This window comes from Mus caroli, unplaced genomic scaffold, assembly GCF_978045245.1.
Source record: "Mus caroli unplaced genomic scaffold, Mus_caroli_1 scaffold_3, whole genome shotgun sequence".
NCBI classification, from domain to species: domain Eukaryota; kingdom Metazoa; phylum Chordata; class Mammalia; order Rodentia; family Muridae; genus Mus; species Mus caroli.
Window position 1 is genome coordinate 105,605,608 of NW_028227258.1, and position 22,966 is coordinate 105,628,573.

Consider the following 22,966-nt stretch of genomic DNA (forward strand, 5'->3'; position numbering starts at 1 on the left):
GAATCCATCCCTCTGCTTCACATTAAATCTCTTTGTTCTCTTTAGATAGTATGGTTACAAATGCAAATGTATACTTTCCCAGCAAATATATGACTTTTAAAAATTTGGTACTACACACCTTTAATCCCAGCACTTGGGAGGCAGAGGCAGGCGGATTTCTGAGTTCAAGGCCAGCCTGGTCTACAGAGTGAGTTCCAGGACAGCCAGGACTATACAGAGAAACCCTGTCTCAAAAAAACAAAAAACAAAAAACAAAAAAAAAAAATTGGCATTAAATATGAGAAAGTCAAGCACAACTAAATCTTCCATGTTCCTGAGACACTAATATCAGACATATAACCTCATCAAACACATGGTAATTAACCTAGCCACACAAATTATAGTAAACGGAAGTACACTTGAACAATCTGATAATTTTTCTCCCATGTTATATTATTAGTGCATTTTTATGTGTGCATATAGATCTTCAGAAATGAGCATGCAGTGCCATTTTGTGTTTTTACTTTTTCTATTAATTCTTTTAGATTTTTATATAATACATTTGATTCTGCTCACTCTGCTGCCCCAATTCCTCCCAGACTTGCCTGCTTTCCTACCCACCCAACTGCTGTCCTTATTTTTTTTTTAACATCCATCAAGTCCAAGTGGTGACACCCTCTTTTGGATGTGTGGCCTTCATTGGAGCATGGTCAACTTACTAGGACAACAGTCACAAAGAAAACTAACTTTCTGTTTATCTCAGAAGCCTATGGTTCTTTGGGGCAATAGGGTAGGCTTTATACCTGGGTCACTGGGCACAAATAAATAATACCCGGGTATAATCAAATAATCAACGAGTACCTGAGAAAATATTTAAAAGACATTACTGTTGTAAGCATGACTGCAAAAGCTACAGAATTCACCACATTGATTAACTTGGAAACATCAAGCATTGAATGCCTTTGAATTCAGAAGCCCTTGTCAATAGAATCGTGAAAACATTAAATCTTTGCAGACAGGTGGGAAATGTGCTTCCCTGAGTAGTGCTGTTCAAATTTTAAATAGTTTCATGAACTTTAGTGAGAGCAAAGAATCATTCTCCAAGAGTATAAGACAATTTATTCCATGTCCAGTGGAGACTTAATTAATGCCTTGTTTAATTTCCCCAAACTTTCAAAATTTGTAATCTCACATTTGAACCCCTAGGCATGGTGGGCTGTCCAGGTCACCCAGTAAACCTAAAGTCTCACAGGCAAGCTGGCAAAGACTCAGAGCAACATGGCATCTCTTAGTATCTTATGATGGAGTTTGAGGGCTGGGAAACTCTCTAGCTATTCCCTAATGCATCAAAGGGGAAAATGAATAGGCAGATTGCCAACCATTAAATGTCAGGAACCCTGCTTGCATAAGGAATGACAGAGGCGTGGTGGTCTGCAGACAGGGGTTTTGAGCAAGAAAAACCTTCTTTGATAATGTGCTATCTGTGAATAAAGTCACTAAGTAATTTAGTTTGCCATGTGAGAAATGAAGAACATGTAGAGGCATATATGACAAGTCTTGTTCTGGGCACAGTACCTCTGTATCTCAAGACTAATGCAGAGTGGACTACTCAGCTTTAATCCAGATGTCCACTGCAGGAAGTGCAGCCAGCTCTGATGAGCTATCAAGTGGTATTCTTTGAATGAGAGTGGAGAATTTTAAACTAGCTAGTGTGGCAAATTGGGATCTCTGTTTCTTTCATTAACTGTGTTCCCACTTCTATTTTCTGCCCTCTGAAGGCATGTAACCATGGAAGGACACAAAGGGAAGAAAATGGAGTAGCTTACTGGTGGAGCACATGCCTGGTGTGCCCAAACTCCAGCTTTCCATCTCGATTACAAGAAAGAAAAGGAAGGAACAGAGGGAGGATGAGGGAGATGGATGGGGGAGGGACGGTAGGAGAGGAAGCCTGCAATAGAGAATGTGGTGATGTGTAAATATGTCCTTGCCTTTCTACATTCTTTCAGAGAGGACTTTTGTAAGAGGTGTATGAATTATGTTGGATGAAAATGTCAAAAACAAGAGCTCAGTGCTGGTCATATGCTGTGGTAGCATAGCTGTGAAACCCTATACAGCTGACAGGTGCTTTGGAATCTACGTGAGTGAATTCTTATGTATTTCACCCAATCGTGCCACCATCTGGACTCATTAACTATGAGGTGAAGAGTAAGAATTGTCAGCAATATTCATTCCATCATTTCAAAATTCTAATAATACAAACTGTGAATAATTTCTGGAGCAAATGAACTCATCATTGCATAAACTAAATGAGTTTATTAATAAAAGGGATTTTTTCCTGAGTACATCATGTTAATTCTGATAAATCATCACATACCTTGGGTATTTTAAACAAAGAGACATTGTCTTAATTAGATTTCTATTGCTGTAACAAAGACAATGATCAAACCAACTTGGGAGGGAAAGAATTTATTTGGCTTACAAGTTCTAATTGCAGTCCATCATGAAGAAAATTGAGGCAGGAACACAGAGGCAGGAACTGAAGCAAAGACCGTGGAGGACCACTGTTTATTGACTTGTTCATTTTGCTTTCTTAAACAACTTGTTCATTTTGCTTTCTTAAACAACCTGCCCAGGATTACACGCCCAGAGGTGATACCACCCACCTAACTGACACAGATGCTTAAGAGACCAAGAAGAGTCTGGTCTTGCTTCCAATTCATAATTTCATAGAATTGCTTTCCTTAAAAAATCATTTTCCATAGTTTTCCATAAACAAAGCCATCCCCTTCTGTTGGAAACTAAAAGGGGTGCCCAGGGGAAGAGGGGGAGAAGGAAAAAAGACCCTCACCCCACCAGAGTTTTACCTATTCTCTGGACAGTCAGGCATGGGAGGGCTGCCACACACTTTCCACTCAGCCCAAGTGGGCATTCAAACCTTTGACCCACTCTTCAAGGAGTGGCCAAGGGGCAACCCAACCTGGGAGCCCCCGTGCTACTTTCCTAAAGCCCCAGGGTTATAGGAGAGAGGGAAAAGGGATGAGAGGTTCCCACACCGGCGAGAGGGAGCACAGCGAATATTGACTGGAGCACAGGAAGGACTTCCATCAGGAGATTAGAAGTGGCTCATTAGGAGAAAGCCTATCCCATTCACCAAGCGCAGTGGGCCTTGATGAGCAGAGAGAGGCATTCTATGGTTTTAGAGCTTTATTGTAGAAATGCAGGTAGAAAGAGAGAAGGTAGAAAAGAGAAGGGGGGAAGGCTAGAGAGAAAGAGACTAAGAGGAGGGGAGGGGAGGGGAGGGGAGGGGAGGGGAGGGGAGGGGAGGGGAGGGGAGGGGAGGGGAGGGGAGGGGAGGGGAGGGGAGGGGAGGGGAGGGGAGGGGAGGAGAGGAGAGGAGAGGAGAGGAGAGGAGAGGAGAGGAGAGGAGAGGAGAGGAGAGGAGAGGAGAGGAGAGGAGAGGAGAGGAGAGGAGAGGAGAGGAGAGGAGAGGAGAGGAGAGGACAAAGAGAGAAGAGAGAGGAGTGAGAGAGGAGAGAAGACAAAGAGAGAGGAATGAGAGGGTGAGAGTGAGAAGTAAGAGAAAGATCAGGAGGGGGGTCTAACAGCCCCTTTATATGGTCTTTACTGTTGCTAGGTAACTGGGTACAAGTTTAGCCTGAATGTCAGAAGCTTGGGACATTGTCTACGAGACTTCTAGCCATTCTTCTCTTGTGGGGGGCTATGGGGGGGCGGTAACTTAGGCAGGAGACAGAGTTCCAGGAGCACGAGGGAACGCCTACCATGTCATGTAGGTGAATTATGACCATTGGGGTTCAGACCTCAGCTCGACTGGAGACCAGCCTGTCTGTGCATACCCCAATTCTCCACACCCTGCTGGTGCTTTATGATTCAGACAAATGTCATGCATGAGTGTATATCTGTGTGTGTGTTTCTTTCTATGTGTGTGAATGTGTCAGTGTTTGTGTGTCTGTGTGTGTACCTATATGTGCTTGTGTGTGTTAATGTGTGTGCATTCATGAGAGGACTCACAGCCCAGAGCAAGCACTGCTGTAAAGGCTTTGCCATTGTGTGCTGTACCAGCTTTCAAAATGATGAACTTCAGTTGCGTGGGTTGATGCTGTCCATCAGCAACCACACAGCAGACAAGGACCAACTATAAGATACTCTACAAAGCAACACTAAAGAATGCCCAGAGCCACTAATTAGTCCTCATCCAGTGATTCATCTTGACACAGGCAGGAACTGTCTCCACAAGTCACTAATTTGCCTTCTGCTCAGGAAAAGAAAGGGCAAAACCAGTTTTCTGGAAAAGCAAGGGTGTACCGCTCTGGTTCCACAAGCAAAGAAAGCACAGGTGTCCACATCAGGAGCAGTTGTCACCTTCAACGGAAGGGTGATGTGTGGTAAGAATGACACAGAAAGGTGGGAACTCATTTTCAAAGTTCTCTCTCTGCAGATGGTAATTCATTTTTGCAGTGCTTCCTTTGCTACATAGAAAGACAGCTCATAGTTTGCTCATAGGAAGTACGCATCAGTGCAACCGACAAGGTGCCATCACATATATATGTTAATGTACAATGATTGACAGGTGATAAAATGCATGCATAAGCCTATATAAAGATAAAAATCCGGTATATATGTATATATAGTACATAGTCATATATTTACATATGTAGATGTATACAGTATATATATATATATATATACACATATATATATATATATATATGGCTATATACATGCATGCATGTGTGTATACATAAGTATATATACACATTCTTAGCTCAGTGGAAGCTTAGATGCTTCTCATTTATTAAATTGATTAACAAGTTCCTTAAAATTTGGCAATTGTTATACAATTTTAAAGGATAAATACAGCCCAACAAATTATTTTTATCATGAAAAACATTCTACTCTAAATTTTGAATGATCCATGTTTCTCCCCATATTAAAAAAAAATAAACAAACCATCAGGGTAGAGTGGTGCCTTAGTCTCGGCATCCTGGAGACAGAGGAAAGTGGATTTCTATGAATCCCAGGCCAGCATGACCTACATAGCAAGTTTCAGGCCAGTCAATGCTATGTAATGAAATCCTGGGGGGGGGGGGGGGCGAGGGTGGAGAAGACAGACAGACAAACAGACATTGATGGACAGACAGGTAGAAAAATATAAAATCAGTGGGTCAAATGTCTCTAGACATGCTTGCACTATTATAATTTACAACCTATGTACATATGTACTAAGATGATTTTCACCCAGCTAATCTGCCATTTTCTAACTAACTCGTATGTAGCCACTGGCAAACAATCAACTTGCTCATACAAGAATAACAACAACCAAAACCATGGGTCGTCATAAACACATCATTTCAGGGACTGGCTTTAGTTGCTCCTAGACACAGCTCCCATGAGAGATGAGAACACTGATTGGAATTTCCTGTCCTCTCCATCCTTTGGTGGAAGTGATACAAATGAAACACCAAAAGCATAGTGCCCAGGAGGATGCAAAGCACAGAGCCTCCAAGGCACTCTAACCTCTCAGCCTCACGTGGATAATCAGCAATTAACAGGCAGCCCTCACACAAAACACCACACTCCGGAGCAAACCAGGCAGCCTCTAAAACCTCAGTTACCAGGCACTTGCTCTCAGTGGTTCCACAAGCTGTATTGAATGGGTAAATCAAAGCCTGATTTGCCATCAGTGACTGTTAGTGTTCCCTGGATGGGCTATCTTTAAAACATATTTCCATGGCAACTAGCTTAGAAACATATTTCACTAGAGAGTCTCTCATGTTAGGAGAGCCAGGAAGACCGTTGGGTGAAAACCATCTTGTACATATGTGGCCTTTTCTTGTCAAAGATTTTCCTATGAGGAAAGCAACTGAGGGCATATAGGAAAATCTCCTAACATAGAAGGAAATCCAGCAGCAAGTCTCCTGGACCATGCCCAGCTTCTGGGTTATTGAGGAAAGCCAGTTTATTATCTTTGCTAAGGTCAACATTTCTCAGTACAGGGCAAATGCACTCTGCCTCCTTCCTGAGGTTTTCCATCACCAGCTCTGGTGATGAAAGCCCACCTCTGCTCTCCTTTTCCCAGCCCTAAATGCTAAGGCCCATTTGACTGTGATTATTTCATAAGCTTATAGGTGCAAAACTATGCTTGCTTAATGGAAAAACGAAAGTGAGGATAAGGACCAAACCTGGGTGTCTGGGACTTCACACCTACTCAGAAATTTTAAATTGCCATGAGGCCTAGGATTGACACATACTCTAGCAGTCCTGAAAATCCTAAATTTTTAACCTTCTGTTAAAAAGACCCTGGATTCTCTATAAAACTTGCCGTTGGTCTAAGACCTATCTTATCCTTTTCTCAGGGACCAGGAGAAGTATTAAACTCTGTCCAGAGCTAGCACTCTGCCTAATTCCACAAAGATATGGAGTCTAGACTTTGGTGATTTGGTGGCAAGCAATAAGGATCATTCAAACAGAGATTTTGTTTCTTTTACCCCCTGAGACACTATAAACTTTCATGCCATGGCTTAGAGACATTATTAGCTTCTCAATGAAATGTAGCTCTGTATGTATCAGTCTCTTGTGAAACCAATCTAGAAAGAGTTTAAAACTGCTGAAAGAATAGCTATAGAGTCTCAAAATGTACCAATAGAAAAATTACCTTGTAAGGTAAACTTTAGCCAAAAATGCTTAGACAAGAACATTTTGCTGAAAGACCTAGAATTTTAAAGAACAAGTTCAGCTTGCATAGGAGAAATTCCCAAGTTTGGAAGCAGAAACAGAATCTCCAGTAGTGTACAGTACTGAGATTTAGCCGTGGTTTTAGTGTCCTGTTCTCTATTGATTTGTGGTGGTCTCCATTTCAGCTTTCTTCATGATGACTATTGATCACCATGATAGTTCATCTACTCAGTGATCTGAATTGATCATTAAATAGCTGCAATTAATAGATTAGCCAGTTGAAGATCTATTCATTTAGTGAACATTGCCATGGATCATGAGCCCAGGGGCATCTCAAGACTTCAATCTCCTACCACTCTGCAGGACCTCATGATTAGAGGAGGGAACTTCATGATGGAGAGTCAATACTAATCCTGCAACTACCAAGAGGCCTTTAATTGCCATGGTCAAGCCCATGTATCTAACATGGGATGAGGATAAATTTTTAAGATGGTCTAGTGAAAGCAAAATGAGGCACTAAAACAGCCATTTATGGCAGGAAAAACTTGAGATTGCCCAGGAAGCTTGCAATAACCTGAACATCAACTTGCAAACATTTAACTCAGGAGCCACAGGGAAACCTTTTCTCAGATTGCCAATAAAACCTTTCTTAATTGAACAGTATTTCAGGGCAAATGTGTAAAATGCCTATGAGAAGAAAATAGTCCTTACAAAAAACTTAAAAGATTTCAATTTCAAATGATATATATACCAATTATAGTTTTTCCTCTATGAGTTCCAGTACCTGGTCAAAACAGGCCTCCTAAGAACATTTACAAGGCACACTGTCTATCTGAGATCTAATGCTGTATCCTTGGAAACTAGAAACCTAGTTTAAGTCTAGATTAAGACCCCAGATTGGACTTGGAACTCTCCAGCTGTGGAAGCTGGCCTGTGGGTAGAAGAGGCAGAAATCAAATTGGAAGACTCGACTTATATAAGTCATGGCTAAAAGGGATGCACACTTGAACTATGAGCAACAGAGGAGCGGCTACAGACTTCTAGCACCCACTTCTCTAGCAGCATCAAGGAGACTATTAAAGAAAAGTATGCCTTTAGAAGGTACTTCCAGTAGAGATCTGTGAGGTGCTGGGCTCTGAGATAATTGGATGAGTCATCAGGGAAAATGGAGAGATGGGTATGGAGAAGGATTTTCTGTCCATGAAGACCCTAGGATTCCACCCCATAAAAAGAAGGAAGAGCAAGGAAAGTTGTTGCCAGTCTGTTGGTAGTCAGAGATGGGAATAGAGAAGGTTTTCTGTCCATGAAGACCCTAGGATTTCACCCCACAAAAGAGGGAAGAACAAGGAAAGATTGTTGCTAGTCAGTTGATAGTCAGGATGGCTACACTTAGTGTGTAGTGGGAATTCCCACAGCATAACATTACAGAAATGGGATCATGCCTCCATTAGACAAAATACTAAGCAGTCAGGTGAATTAAGACTTAAGATTTTATAGATACCAGGATTTGGGGCAATGGAAGTGAATTCATTTATATGCTGTCTTAGTCAGGGTTTCTATTCCTGCACAAACATCATGACCAAGAAGCAAGTTGGGGAGGAAAGGGTTTATGCGGCTTACACTTCCATACTGCTGTTTATCACCAAGGAAGTCAGGACTGGAACTCAAGCAGGTCAGAAAGCAGGAGCTGATGCAGAGGTCATGGAGGGATGTTCTTTACTGGCTTGCCTCCTCTGGCTTGCTCAGCCTGCTCACTTATAGAACCCAAGACTACCAGTCCAGAGATGGTCCCACCCACAAGGGGTCTTTCCCCCTTGATCACTAGTTGAGAAAATGCCTTACAGTTGGATCTCATGGAGGCATTTCCTCAACTGAAGCTCCTTTCTCTGTGATAACTCCAGCTGTGTCAAGTTGACACAAAATTAGCCAGTACATATGCACAAGCTGATACTGACACTGATAAATTCAGCTACTCTTGAATCCTTTTTTTTTTTCTTTAAAAATTCTTGGGAAAATCATCACGTGAAAAACTGCGGATTTTTCCATTTGAATCCAAACCTTATGTGCCTGGGTGAGGTCCCCTCATGCAGGTGACTCAGACATCCCCTCAGTCTCTCCACATGCATCTCCATAAATTCTGGCAAGTGCAAAAGTGAAAGGAAGTGATGTATGTCACCATCATTCTGGCCCAAGAAGCTTTCATTAATTTAAACATCCATCTCAAGATGATGTAACCAGAAGTAAGCAGGCTAGGAATCTAATCTTGTGAATACCTATAAAGCTCTTCATTAAATGAACAAACACTCTTTCTAACCAGAGTGTATAGAGACTGAAAGGCTCTAGAAGGTGGCAGAGATCAGAGCCTTAAATGGTCACCATATGGTCATTTACCAGCTAAATGAAAGGACACTTTTAATACAAAATGAAGACTCTCTTTAAATAAAACAACAGAGATTGTAGTGTGTACAACACAGCAATTTGCATCATTCCATTATTCAGTTCAACTTAATTTCAACTTTGTTTCATTAATAAGCAATGAATATTATCTAACTTTCAGAGAAATTGAAAAATGGACTATAGCATGATCTGTCACACAGTAAGTGCTAAATAGTGACCTGTCTTGGTTAGGACTATTCTCTTAGCTAGGGATACTATTGCTGTGATAAAACCCCATAACCAAAGGATTTGGGGAGGAAAGGGTTGTTTGGCTTACCCTTACATATCACTGTTCACCATCAAAGGAAGTCAGAACAGGAACTCAAACAGGGCAGGAATGTAGAAGGATGAAATTATGCAGAAGCCATGGAGGGGTGCTACTTACTGGCTTGCTCCTCATGACTTGCTCAGCCTGCTTTCTTATAGAACCCAGGACCACCAGCACAAGGATGGCACCCTCCACAATGAGTTGGATTCTCCCCTATCAACAATTAATTAAGAAAATGCATTACAGGCTTGCCAATCTTATGGAAGCATTTTCTTAATTGAGGTTCCCTCTTCTGAAATGACTTTAGCCTGTAACAAGCTGATATAAAACTAGCCAGCACAATTGACCCTTTGACAACTTAACACACAAATACATCACTAAAGGCCACAACCATTTCTTTCTTGTCCATCTCCAAGAGCACACATTAATATGAACATCATAATATAAAACATCCCAAGAGTTAAATCCCACAATCTTTGCTAATTCAAATATTTTTAAATTCACTGTATTTTAAATCTATAATCTCCCCTAAAAACTTGTATATTTTTAAAATTCAGTCTCTCATAAAACCCAAAATAAAGTAAACAGATCCTTATATAAGAGGGAAGAACCAAGGAAAAGTTACAGTAAATCAAAATAAAAACAAATTCCAACACTATAAATATAACTCAATATCCAATGTCTGGATTTCACTCATGATCTTTCAGTTTCCCCCTAAGGGTTTAAGTCACTTCTCTGGCACTTCTCTCTGAAGCACACACAGACTTGTCTTCTATGATATGGCTGGCTCCACTCTTCTGCTACTGTTCTTGGTGGTCATCCCATGGTGCTGACCTGTCTTAAAGTGCTGTCTTTTACTGCAACTGAGTTGCACTTTCATCAATAGCCTTTCCTGGGTTCTTTTCAAGGATTCCAACCCTTCTATACAATGCCAAGCCCCAGCTGTTCTCCATGACTCCTTCATACCTTCAAAAACATCTCTACCTTAGGTGCTCTTATACTATCATGTTTGGCTGCCAGCACAAAGTACAACCTTGGCCACCCCTAGAACAAAGCTTCCACGTCCTGATCTTAGGAAACATTCTCCACTAAATTTCACATCAATAATTCTGGTCTCTGCTTAATCATAGCTGTTTCTTTAGCCTAGACTTACTAGCATCCCCTGTCCCAGCAATGCAAAGGTTTGACTTTAGTGGTTGTCTCTTAATAATCACAGCTGATTCTTCTACTCCAGAAAGCAGACAACACTGATTGTTCATATAAATAATCTGGTATAGTCTTTGTTTCTCTCTGAAATTTCACAAGCTAGGCATGCATTGTCTTGCACTGCTCAAAATATTCTATCTTCCAAGATTCTACAGAACATCCCACTGGATTCTCAAGATTCAATGTCTTTTCTAACCCAATATTCCAAAATCCTTCCACAAAACTCCCCAAAATGTCATAGTTAGGTCAGTTACATCAATACTTTTAGTACCAAATTGCCTTAATTAGGGTTACTCTTGCTGTGATGAAATGCCACGACCAAAAGCAACTTGGGGAGTAAAGAGTTTGTTTGGCTTACACTTCCATACTACTGTTCATCATCAAAGAAAGTCAGGACAAGAACTCAATTAGGCCAGGAACCTGGAGGGATGAGCTGATGCAGAGACCATGGAGAGATGCTGCTTAATAACTTGCTCCTCATGGTTTGCTCAACCTGCTAGACTCCAGAACCATCACCCCAAGAATTGTAAGACTTTGGGGAGCCTTAGCTTACCAGGGACCCCCTGAGTGAACCATGTGGAGCCAGGATCAATGCAAAAAGCAAGAGAGATTTATTGTTCCAGTGCACTGGGGTTATCCCAGACCCAAAGAAGATGTGGTGAACCCCAGCACCCATTCACAGAGTTTTTATATGGTTTCCAGGGGCAGAACAGAGCATCAACAACTAGGCACAATGTGATTGGTAGAACAGTGCACCCTTTAAACTGATTGGTCTTTAGGGAATGAGGTGACAAGGACTTCCCTTGTCTGAATGTCAGCCCTGTGGAATGTGTCCCCACCCACAGGTCCATTCCCACCCTGTGGTCTGAGAAATGCTAATTAGCCTCTCCTTTCTGGAGGGGTGAGTGTTTCATGACCTTCCCAAAGTTCCAATGCTGACCTTTTCAGAATGGCACCACCCACATTAGGCATCCTCCCCCATCAAACACTAATTAAGAAAATGCCCTATAGGTTTTACTACAGCAAATCTTATGAAAGCATTTTCATGATTGAGGTTCCCTCCTTTCAGATGTCTTTAGCCTGTGTCAAGCTGACAAAAAACTGGTCAGTACGTGACCTAAATGATTATTAATTTGCCATACCCACTCCAGTGGAATCTGGGTGACAAGCCCAAAAGCTTAGCTGCAGTCCTGAGGCATAAAGTTTCACAGAAACGGGTTTCTTGGAAGTTCTTTGGCATCCTGTAACACAGATGTGTTTCAGATTTGTCCCTGAGAGGAGGTGTGTGTGTGTGTGTGTGTGTGTGTGTGTGTGTGTGTGTATACTTTCCTTCAGCATTGTTTTTATTTGACAAATAGCTAGTTAGATTGAACTTTGCTTCCTGGCCTCCACCAGTATCCTAGGTAGTCATTGACCCAACCCTGGGTTTGAAATTCTGTAAGAATGTTACTCATTCAGATGAAATGACTCCAGTGTTGATAGTTAGAAATCAGGCATTGCAGTTTGCCAGAGAGGAGCTAGAAATCTCTGGGCTAGTTCAACAAAGTAAACTTAGAATTCTCATTACAGACATGAATGGCAGCCTACATTACATATTAGTAGAAAGAAGGTGGGTTGTGGTTTAAGGAGGAACTAGTGTATTTATTCATGAAAAGTTTAGTAGAACTGAACTTCCCTCATGTATTTTTTTCACTAGGCCCAGAGGAATAGCATAGTTAGGTATTTACTAAGGGACCCCCTGGTGGTGGGTTAAACAATAGACTAGAATGATTATTGGGTTTATTAGTCTTTTCACCTGGCTCCTAAGAACAGCTGACTTTAGATAGGGCTGATCTTATCTCAGTTGTAAACACTGCCTGGTTCCTGTTAGTCTTTATGTATGCATTTCTCTGTTTTGTGTCATTATACACAGGATAACTTCAATGTACCTTAGCTGATGTAGCACCTAACTTTTTTGTTTTCTTCTGTAATATGTCCAGGTTGATCCTAGTCTGATGCTCACTTTGAGAAATTACATTCAGATACAATACTCCCTTGTGTCCATGTCTATTTGTTATTTCACTGAATCTGAAGATTCAGGATGCCACCTGAGATCCAGGACCCTGACTTACCCTGTGAATTGAGGGACCCACTGAGTCCAGTCCATGGCATTAATTTATTTAAATTATTAGATTTTTAAAAATTTTATGTATGTGACTGTTTTGCCTGAATGTGTGTATGTGCACGGTGTGCATGCCTGGTGCAGAAGAAGCCAGAAAAATTAAATGGATTCCTTAGAACTAGAGTTACCAATGCTTGTGAGCTGCTATGTAGGTTCTGGAAACCAAACCCAAGTCTTCTGAAAAAACAGCCAGTATTCTGAACTGCTAACCATGTCCCCTAATTCCATGCTTTATTTAGCCCTTTTTCTTTCTTGTCAATGGTGAATAAATCATTTATACTTATTATGATTGAAATAAACTGCCTTTATACATATATATAATATATACAATACATATATACATATACAATACTTTATATAAATATATGTATATATATATATATACATACATACATACATACATACAATAAAAGTATAATATCCCTCTTGTATGGAAAGAAGAAATTTTATGATGGTTACAGATATATTGGCAAGATGTGTGACCTTGTAGTCTATTCTTGTATTCTTGTTTTCCTAGCCTCCGTTTCCTAATTTATACTACAGATAAAACAACCTATCCCTCGAAAAGAGACTATGCAAGGATTACATCTGAGAGCAAGTATAAATTCATCCCATAGAATTTAGAATTCCACAAAAATGTAGTATTATTATAGATTATCATCTTAAGCATACAAACCCAAATAGGACCAATGTGAACATTCTCTTTCCATATAGTATCTGTTTTCGTTGGATTACCCAAGCTGCTGTTCATAATAGAAATGCTTTTAAGGTAGGTGGAACAGCTTCTGCCATTACTTTCCTATTTTCTAACTTGTTTGATTTATGGACTAACCGCATTAATGTGTGTGAATTTCCGATTGGCTTCTCATGAAGGAGGAAAACCCAGCATCCACAGCAGCACATCACCTGTGTCCAAACTGGATCTGACAGAAGGTGAAGAAAAAGCAAGATCCTCACTGTGTTATACTTAATGAAATATAGAAATGTTCTGGGTGCTGTGGAAATCTCTAAGATAAAACTAAACACGTATCTGAAAAGGGAGTTTTGATAAGAGTCCATGGGCCACTTTATACTTTTCTATATATTATATTCATTTTACAATTTATAATTTCTAGAAATGTCTTCTTACTATGAAAAAGCAAACCTTCCTGGAATAGAGACTGCTACATACCTCAGCACTAGTGATGGTGGCTGTTCTTCAGACAGTTAAAATGAAATACTTGACAAATGTGCACCTGGGTCCTGAAAGAAGAAACTATGTATGTTCTAATAGTTTAAAGGAGATATTTTAAGCCCACTTTGTAGATGGTATGTGGAGCTCTAAAAGAGTGCCAGGAAATAGTTCCTGTCAGTACCATTGACAAAAATAAATGCAACTATACCAAGTGATATGCTCACAAATTAGCATGGTCATGTAGTCTGAATGAGACCATCATTGTACCATATAGTTACCAGAAACAGTGTATATATTTTAAATTTCTCCATTTATATGAAAAGGAGTCTTGGAAATATGGAGGAAAGAACACCTTTTTTTTTTTTTTCAATATTCCTGAATTCCTACATGGAAACAGAAAAAGCTGCTAGGGAGATGACTTAGTAGATAAAGTGCTCATTGTCCAAATGTGATCTAAATTTGAATCCCCAGAACCCACAAAAAGCCAGGTAGGGTAGCCCTTCTCAGTAGTGCAAGTTCTGTCATGAAAATAAGGGAGACAGAGACAGCAGACTCCCCAGAAATCCATGGGCCAGCTTTACACAGAGACTGTATACACAGCAATGAACCCAATTGTTAGGAAGCTCCACCCACTATAAGTGCTAAAGACTTGAGGAGAGATGGAGAAGGTACCATACTACAAGTGATACAGAGATTTCTGAAAATGAAAGTATGAGGAATCAAGGATAACCCTAGAACCTGGTCCAGTGCTTACAACTAGTTTTAATTTGGGGACCATAACAAACTCCTTCAAAAACATCTCCTCAGAAAAAAAAATGGAGTTGTATTAGTCAGGGTTCTCTAGAACAGCAGAACTTATAGAATGAATCTCCCTCTCTTTCCGTCATATATGCCTGCATACATATATTTGCATGTGTGATTTATTGAGATGATTTACTGACTCCTGTCTAGTTGTTCAGTTAATATAAAAAATGGCTTCCTGACTGCCTATAAATGAAAAGTCCAAGAATCCAATAGTCTATCCACAAGATTGGATATCTCAGCTGGTCTTCAGCATATGCTGGAATCCTGAAGAAGTAGCCTTTAATGCCAGTGAAGGAATGGATATATTTGCAAGGTGAGGGCAAGCAGACAAAGAGCAAAAGCTTCCTTCTTCTGCTCTTCATGTAGACTTTGAGCAAAAGGTGTAGCTCAGATTAAAAGTGTGTTGCCCCCCCCCCATCCAGATCAAAGGGGTGTCTTCCTACTGCAAAGGTTCAGATTTGAAATGGATGGATTCACCTACTTCAAACCAATCAAAAAAAAATCACTGACAGGTGTGCCCTCCATTTCTGGATTGTAGTTTATTCTGTATGTAGTCAAGTGGACCACCAAGAATAACCAGCACAAGAGGCAAACCATGACTAAAGGTCAGGCCTGTCTCACCTGCTCCCATTTAGGCTCTGTTGGTTCAAGATAAGAAGATAGGGTTTAAAGCTTGTTTTTTCCCCTCTGCCAATATTATTAAGTGGATAACTTGTTTCCTTTCAAGTGAACCTTATTGCCATTTGAGTACAGATATGATGAAGCCAAAAAGTTCATGTAAAAGCCCCTTACTTGGGTTGGAGGAGATCTAAGATGACAGATGGAGTGGTCTTTCTCAACACACCAAAGAGACAGCAACAACAATCACTTCACCAGTGTCAACATTCCTAAGGCTGTGACCCTTTAATATAGCTCCTCATGTTGTGCTGAGGGGGAGGGGGGTCACCCCAGCCATAAAATTATTTTCCTCACTACTTCATAATACTAATTTGTTAGTGTTATGAATTGTAATGTAAATATCTGTGGTTCCTCCTTGATGATAGTCTTCAGTGATCCCCGAGAAAGGGTCATTAGACCCCCCAAAGGATCATGACCTACAGTTTGAGAACTGCTGCTCTACAGCAAAGGCCAACACCAGCATTTAATAAAAGCTACATATGAGGGTATGATGTAGAAAGTACAATGAAGAACAGAAACAGGAGAAAGCCCTGTACTTGAAAAACAAAATCCACCAGAACCCAGGGGCCAACCTGAGCTCATATGCACTTCCTCTCCAACATGACCTTGACTGTCATTTAATCCAGGGTTTTTTAAAATTTTCACATGAAAAAAATTTAAAGTACACAGGTATATGAATATATAAAATACATATACAAGTCAAATATTTACTCAGGAACTCATACATTTAATGCCTATTTTTTAATTTATTAAATAGTAATGAGATGAATATGTGTGTTTATTTTTACGCAAATAATTAGATCTTGATTGACTATTAATAAAATAGGACATAGAGCAGCTTATCATTTTCAGTGTGATTAAGATTTTGATTTTATAATCCTTACTATTGAAAATACAACTTCACATAAATAAATAGCATGAAATAAGGGCAATATGTTTAAGGTCAACACACAAATTACTGAGTTCAAGACCAAATTTATTTAATATTTTTAAAAATAAACTCTCAGTCATAAAAGGAAACAGAAACTTTTAAAATCAAATTTTCTAGCACATCCTAATCCAAACATACACTAATTTGATACTTACATGTTTAGGAGTGAGAGACCTATTAAAATGTGCTGCTTTCCTTGACTAAACCATGGTTTGTGTAAGAGCAGAGGACTTTGCATGCACAGTCACAGTCCTGTGTTCAGACCATAGAAGAGTCTGAAAACTGAGCTGAGCTGTTTCAAGCATCATTCTATGATTATGACTGGAACGGGGGGTGTATGCATTTCATTCACAAGGAAGGCTGTGGGGAAGTCCCATGAGGAAATATGAGCAAGCAATGACAGAAGCACATGGGGCCCATTACACATGTGATTTTGAATTACCTTGGACATAGTATTACCTGAGGACCCAGCTATATCACTACTGGGCATATACCCAAAAGATGCTCCAACATACAACAAAGACACATTCTCCACTATGTTCATAGCAGCCTTATTTGTAATAGTTAGAAGCTGGAAAGAACCCTGATGTCTTTCAACAGAGGAATGGATACAGAAAATGTGGCACATTTACACAATGGAATACTACACAGCTATTAAAAAAGATGAATTTATGAAATTTTAGGCAAATGGATGGAACTAAAAAATATTATCCTGAGTGAGGTAACCCAATCACAAAAGAACACACAAGCTATGCACTCACTGAAAAGTGGATATTAGCCAAAAATCTCAGAATACCCAAGATACAATTCATAGACCACATGAAGCTCAAGAAGAAAGAAGACCAAAGTGTGGATACTTCTGTCCTTCTTAGAAACGAAAAACCAAAGAAAAAGAAAAAAGAGAAAAGAAAAAAAGAAAGAAAGGGGAACAAAATATTCATGGGAACAAATACGAAGACAAAGTGTAGAGCAGAGACTGAAAGAAAGGCCATACAGAGATTGCCCCACTTGGGGATCCATCCCATATACAGTCACCAAATCCAGTCACTATTGTAGATGCCAAGAAGTGCTTGCTAAAAGGGGCCTTATATGGCTGTCTCCTGAGAGGCTCTGCCAAAGCCTGACAAAAACAGAGGTGGATGCTCACAGCCAACCATTGGACTGAGCACGGGGTCCCCAGTGGAGGAGTTAAAGAAAAGACTGAAGGAGCTGAAGGGGTTTGCAACCCCACAAGAAGAACAATATCAACAAATCAGTCCCTCTAGAGCTCCCAGTGTTTAAGCCACCAACCAAGGAGTCCACATGGAGGGAGCCATGGCTCCAACCACACATGTAAGCAGAGGATGGCCTTGCCAGGCATCAATGGGAGGAGAGGCCCTTGGTCCTGTGAAGGCTCAATGGATGTCCCAGCGTAGGGGAATTCGAGGGCAGAGAGGCTGTAGTGGATGGCTGGGTAGGGCAATAACCTCATAGAAACAGGGGGAGGGGGAATAGGATAAGGGATTTCTGGGAGGGCACCAGGAAAGGGAATAACATTTGAAATGTAATTAAAGAAAATATCTAATAAAAAGAAAAAAAAGAAAAAAGAAACTGGTATTTAAAGGCTGATTAACACAGTGACCCATAGCTAGTAAAGGTTTAGAGAATAAGAGACCATGGAAATTGGAGCCCTAAATAGGACATTTGTATCACAACAGCACACCTCACAAGACTTGGGTATCACTGTGGTAGAGGGGTCACAAAGATTGTAAGAGCCAGAGATGGAAGATAACTATAAGGAAATGGGGCTTTCTGGACACATCTGGGCAGTAGCACAAATGGGCTTACATCACTAATGACAGAATGTACATGATTTCTTCAACATCAAGCCAGACCAAGTCCCAGCTGGGAGAGAGAAAGTAGGTACAAAGCCCACCCTTAGCTAAGAAACTATAGGCAATCCAAAGATGCTGAGAGGCAGAGATGCAGTTTTCCTTGAGGGCATAGTTTTTACTATATAGACTATGCTTGAGTGGATGGCTACACATCTAAGAACATATGGACAACCCAAGTTGGACTCAATTGGTTTTTTTTTTAAGAATAAAAGAATAGAATAGAAAAGGAAAGAAAGAAAGAAAGAAAGAAAGAAAGAAAGAAAGAAAGAAAGAAAGAAAGGAAGGAAGGAAGAAAGAGAAAGGAAGGAGAAAGAAAGAAAGAGAGAGAGAGAGAGAACAAGAAAGAGGGTGTGGGAGATATGGGAGGACTTGGAGGAAGAGTAAATATGATCAAAAGATATACAAAAATCTCAAAGAACTAATAAAATTCAAGAAAAATTAACTAAAAGCCACAATATCTGCAGATAAGAAATTCAGGGGGGAGAGGTCAATTAGAGACTTGGTGTTGATTCTAGCGAAGGAGTAACACAGTTATTTCCTAGTCTTCCTTTGCGCACAGAGCCAGAGGGAGACCTGAAAGCCGCATAAGGGGAATGATGTCATGGAGACATCACTAGATCCAACCATGGTCAAGTACTGTTGACAGAAGGGTGAGCTTCCCATCCAGAGGGTTGCTCTCTGGGTAACACCTCAATCACTCTTCTTAGGAAGCTCACAGCCAAGAAAGAGGCTTCTGTGTTTATAGGGGGAGTGGATGTAGCAACGTGAGATTGAAGAAAGTTGGGTATCATGAGAGATGCTAGCTGTGATTCACTGACATAAACGGAGAGTTCTCTCATTTGGGGAGATAACAATGCAATTTAGAAACTGAGCAAAGGGCTCAGAATGCTTTGGCTAAAAGGAAATCTGCATTTTATCCTCAGTCCTCATTCATTTTGAGGGATTGGAATTAACAATGTCAACTCACAACAGCTTTGTTCTTTACTACGAAATTATGCAATATTTGAGTATTATAGGATATGAATTGCTAGAGACTTTAATCTGTACTGGGCATCTCCTCTAATTTTAAATAACATGATGGATGATTATTTTCTAATTTGAAAAGACACAATTTGTATCTCATCTTGGGTATTGGAGAGGCTTTTTTATTTGTCAGGATGATAAACTCTGTGTGCAAAAGGTCGAAAAGCAAGGAGCAAGTTGGCAGATTGACATTTTAATCTCATTTAACAGAAACATAATTACAGGCATAAAAATATGAAATGGAAATAAATTAAAATTATGCTCTCATTATCTTGGATTATGTTTCTACGAACTTTGTGAAGAAAAAACAAAAAAGACAAGAAGACAAAGGAGAGAATCCACTGACTTGAGAGGAAAGAATATTGAGGCATGGAGGCAAAACACTTGGGGGAAATGTTTTGAGGCACTGCTACCTCTGTGTATTTATGTTATTCTAGTGACACAGACTTCCTATTTCCTTCAGGTTTTTTACTATGATACATGCAAGGAAACAGCTTTTTTGCCTTTCTCCTTCTGAATTCTCTCTTTTAAATTGGATTTGCTTATTTTTCAACAGGACCTTATTTCACATCAATAAAAGTTTGTTGGCCCTTCAGATCAACAGTCTGTTATGCACATTTCAGATCGACACAGATTTGATATGGAAGACAGAGGATACTGCTGGGGTATAGCTACCTCTTTGTTAACATCTGTACCTCTTCCCAGGAGTGCAAGATCTTGATTTCTAAGACAGCCATGCCAGATTTCCTATCATCACATTTTACAGCCAGAGAAATCACTCTTCAGAAAAGAACAAAATTCTAAATTATCAATAGAACAATCTCATCAAGTAGGTATATCATCTTCACTTGGGTCCAGTTAATCACCTCAGCAGAGGCCAGAAGTACAGATGAGACTGTCCAGGCAGACTTCTAGCTATTATCTTTTCTAATAGTGTAAATTAAAAAAAAATTAAATAAAAGATGTTCTTCTTTTATTTAATCTAATAAAAATGTTAACCTTTTTTCTTCTTTTCATGTTTTATGTTTCTATAATTATTAAATCTTCCCTAATTAGTATGCTCTTGCTGTTTTTTAATTAGTGAGTTCAGTTAGACATAATGAAACGCCATAGCCTATGTACCTTATACAAGGAAATATTTTGTTAAAATCATTCTAGACATGTGAAGTTTCAGATCAAAGGCTATATAATTCCTTTCTAGCTTGTAGATGGCTACCTCATTGTCCCTCACAAGGCCTGAGGGAAAAAAGATATAAAGAAACAGAGTGGAAGAATACTGGCATACTGTACTATCTGTTGTCACTCTCCCACTCAAAGGAACACTAACCCTATGAGAACAGGGCCCTACCTTTATGACCTCTTTTAAACTCAGTTACTTCCTGATAGGCTCCATATTCAAATCCAGATTCCGGGAGTTTAGGACATCAATGTAGAAGCAAGAGTATCTGTGCTGGTCAGTTTAGGTGTTTTGTTGCTATTGGTTTGGATTATTTTGTTTCATTGACTTGACACAAGTAAGAGCAATCTGGGAAGACAGGGCCTCAACTGAGAAAATTTGTCTATCAGATTGGCCTATAGGCAAGTCTATGAGAGCATTTTCGTGATTAAATGATTGGTGTGGAAATGTGGAAGTGCCTGTGCTAGTGTGGATGGCAGCACTCCTAGATAGATGGTCCTGGGTTGATAAGAAAGCAAATTGAGCAAGCCAGTAAGAGTTCCTCCATAGCTTCTGCTTCAGTTCCTGTTTCCAGGAAGCATTTCCTGCCTAGAGTTCCTGCCCCGACTTCCCCGTATGAGAGAATGTGAGCTGTAAGATGAAATAAAGTCTTCCTTCCCCAAGATGCTTTTAGTCATGGTGTTTATCCCAGCAGCAGAAAACATAAGAGAGCATCCCAAGAGAAAGGAGAAGTGTGGGCAGGTCCTCCTCAGAGTGGAGTCTGCTCACCAGAACATTTTCATAGTAATTATCAGGGAAGAAAAGGAAAGAGTATATGAGTTTAGATCCCACTGTGTCTGTATTTTATAACTGCAATGGTTTCTACTAGAGATAACTTTATCCTTCTCTACACTCCTATAGCAGATCATATGTATTTGTAGCATTGCCAATGTGAAGAAATCTGCTCATCCCACTGATTCTGAAGATAGAAAGCACGTGATCAAGAGTTATTGATTATCTCCCGTTTCCTCATTTGGGGTAGAGTACTGTGAAAATAGTAGATAGTCAAAACTCAAGATGTCAAAAGAGTGATGTCATTCTGTCTGGATTATTAAAATATATTCCTTTAAATATATTTTTCTTTCCTTCTTTTACTTCTTTCTTTCTCTTCCTACTCTTTTCTTCACTTCCCTCTCCTCCTCCCCTCCCCCTTCCTATCTGCTTCTTATTCTCCCTTACTCCCACACTTTAAAAAATTCTAGATGGCTTTAGATATAATGACAATGTTAACAGCTAACACAAGAAGGAAGAAGGTTTTTTGTCTTTAATTTCACTATTTAAATTGTGCCAATAACAAGTAAGATTGGGGTAGATCCTGGCACAGAAAACCTGTTCTGGGCCAGGTGTCCTTTAGAAGGCATGAGCTTTCTTGACATATCTGATCAGCCACTATATACCAGATTTTTCTCTTAAATATCAGTGACTAATACCTACCCTGCTTTCTCTCCAGCACCCCAAACTTCTGTCCCAGTCTTCAGATAAGCTTCCTTAGCTTGGGTTCCACCTGGTTCTTTGCTCTCTTCCACACTTGGGAGCCCTGCTGCTTTGGTCTGTGCATCTGTAATCATTTTCATAACACCTGTCTTTAAATAAGAACTCACTCCATTCCCTAAATCCCTGGTGAATAGAAAGTAAGGGGAGCTTCAGACTGGCCGAAGTACAAGACTCCCAAAGCTGACATATCTTAGCAGCTATGCAGTTCCTGAATACAACTGTTCAGAGGCAAAGGCTGTCCTCCCAGCTCTTCCAGGCCATGTCTAATTTCTCTGAAAACACATGCATTTCAAACATTCCTGCTCTTTATAACACCCTATTCATTCTACCCTCCCTTACCCTGTCTGTATTGTAGATGTGCCCTAGAAAGTGCTTCCTTGTCCTTCAGCAGAGGTTTTGGAAGGAAATCAAGAGCTGGGTATTATGTTTCAGACCAGCATGCTAGAAAGAAGAATGATGGAGGCATCTGGTGTATTTGTCCGATATTAGTGCCATCAAATAACCAGCTCTAGATATTTCTGTTCTCCTTGTCCTCTTATGATTTGCATATTACTGTTAGCATGTGTATTCAGTAGAAAGAAGTAGCCCAAACATCGCTGTAAGTTGAGCTTCTTGCCCTGTGCCTGCCTTGCACCAGGTCCACCTCCATTTCTCATATTTGACATTCCTTTTGTCAAGTTTTATGCTTTTATAGAAAAATACAGGTCTCTGTAATAATCCTAGGTATAATAGCTTAGAGGTGGTTTTGTTATTGGGGGTAGGGTATAAAATCATTCCTTAAGAAAAATACAAATGCTGAAATGAGAATTTTAAAACCTAATTAGTATAAAACTCATTTTTATAGATTTTTCTGCCAGTGGAAAAAAATAAAGTTTATCTCCTTAAGGCAGTTCTTAGTATGCAAATGAAAATGTCAGAGCACAGCCCTGACAATCACAATAATGAAATATACAAGACCAATTAAACTGTTGTACTCATTCAGTTTCTAAGATTTAATTTCAGTGACTCACAGCTATAAAAGTAGAGGTC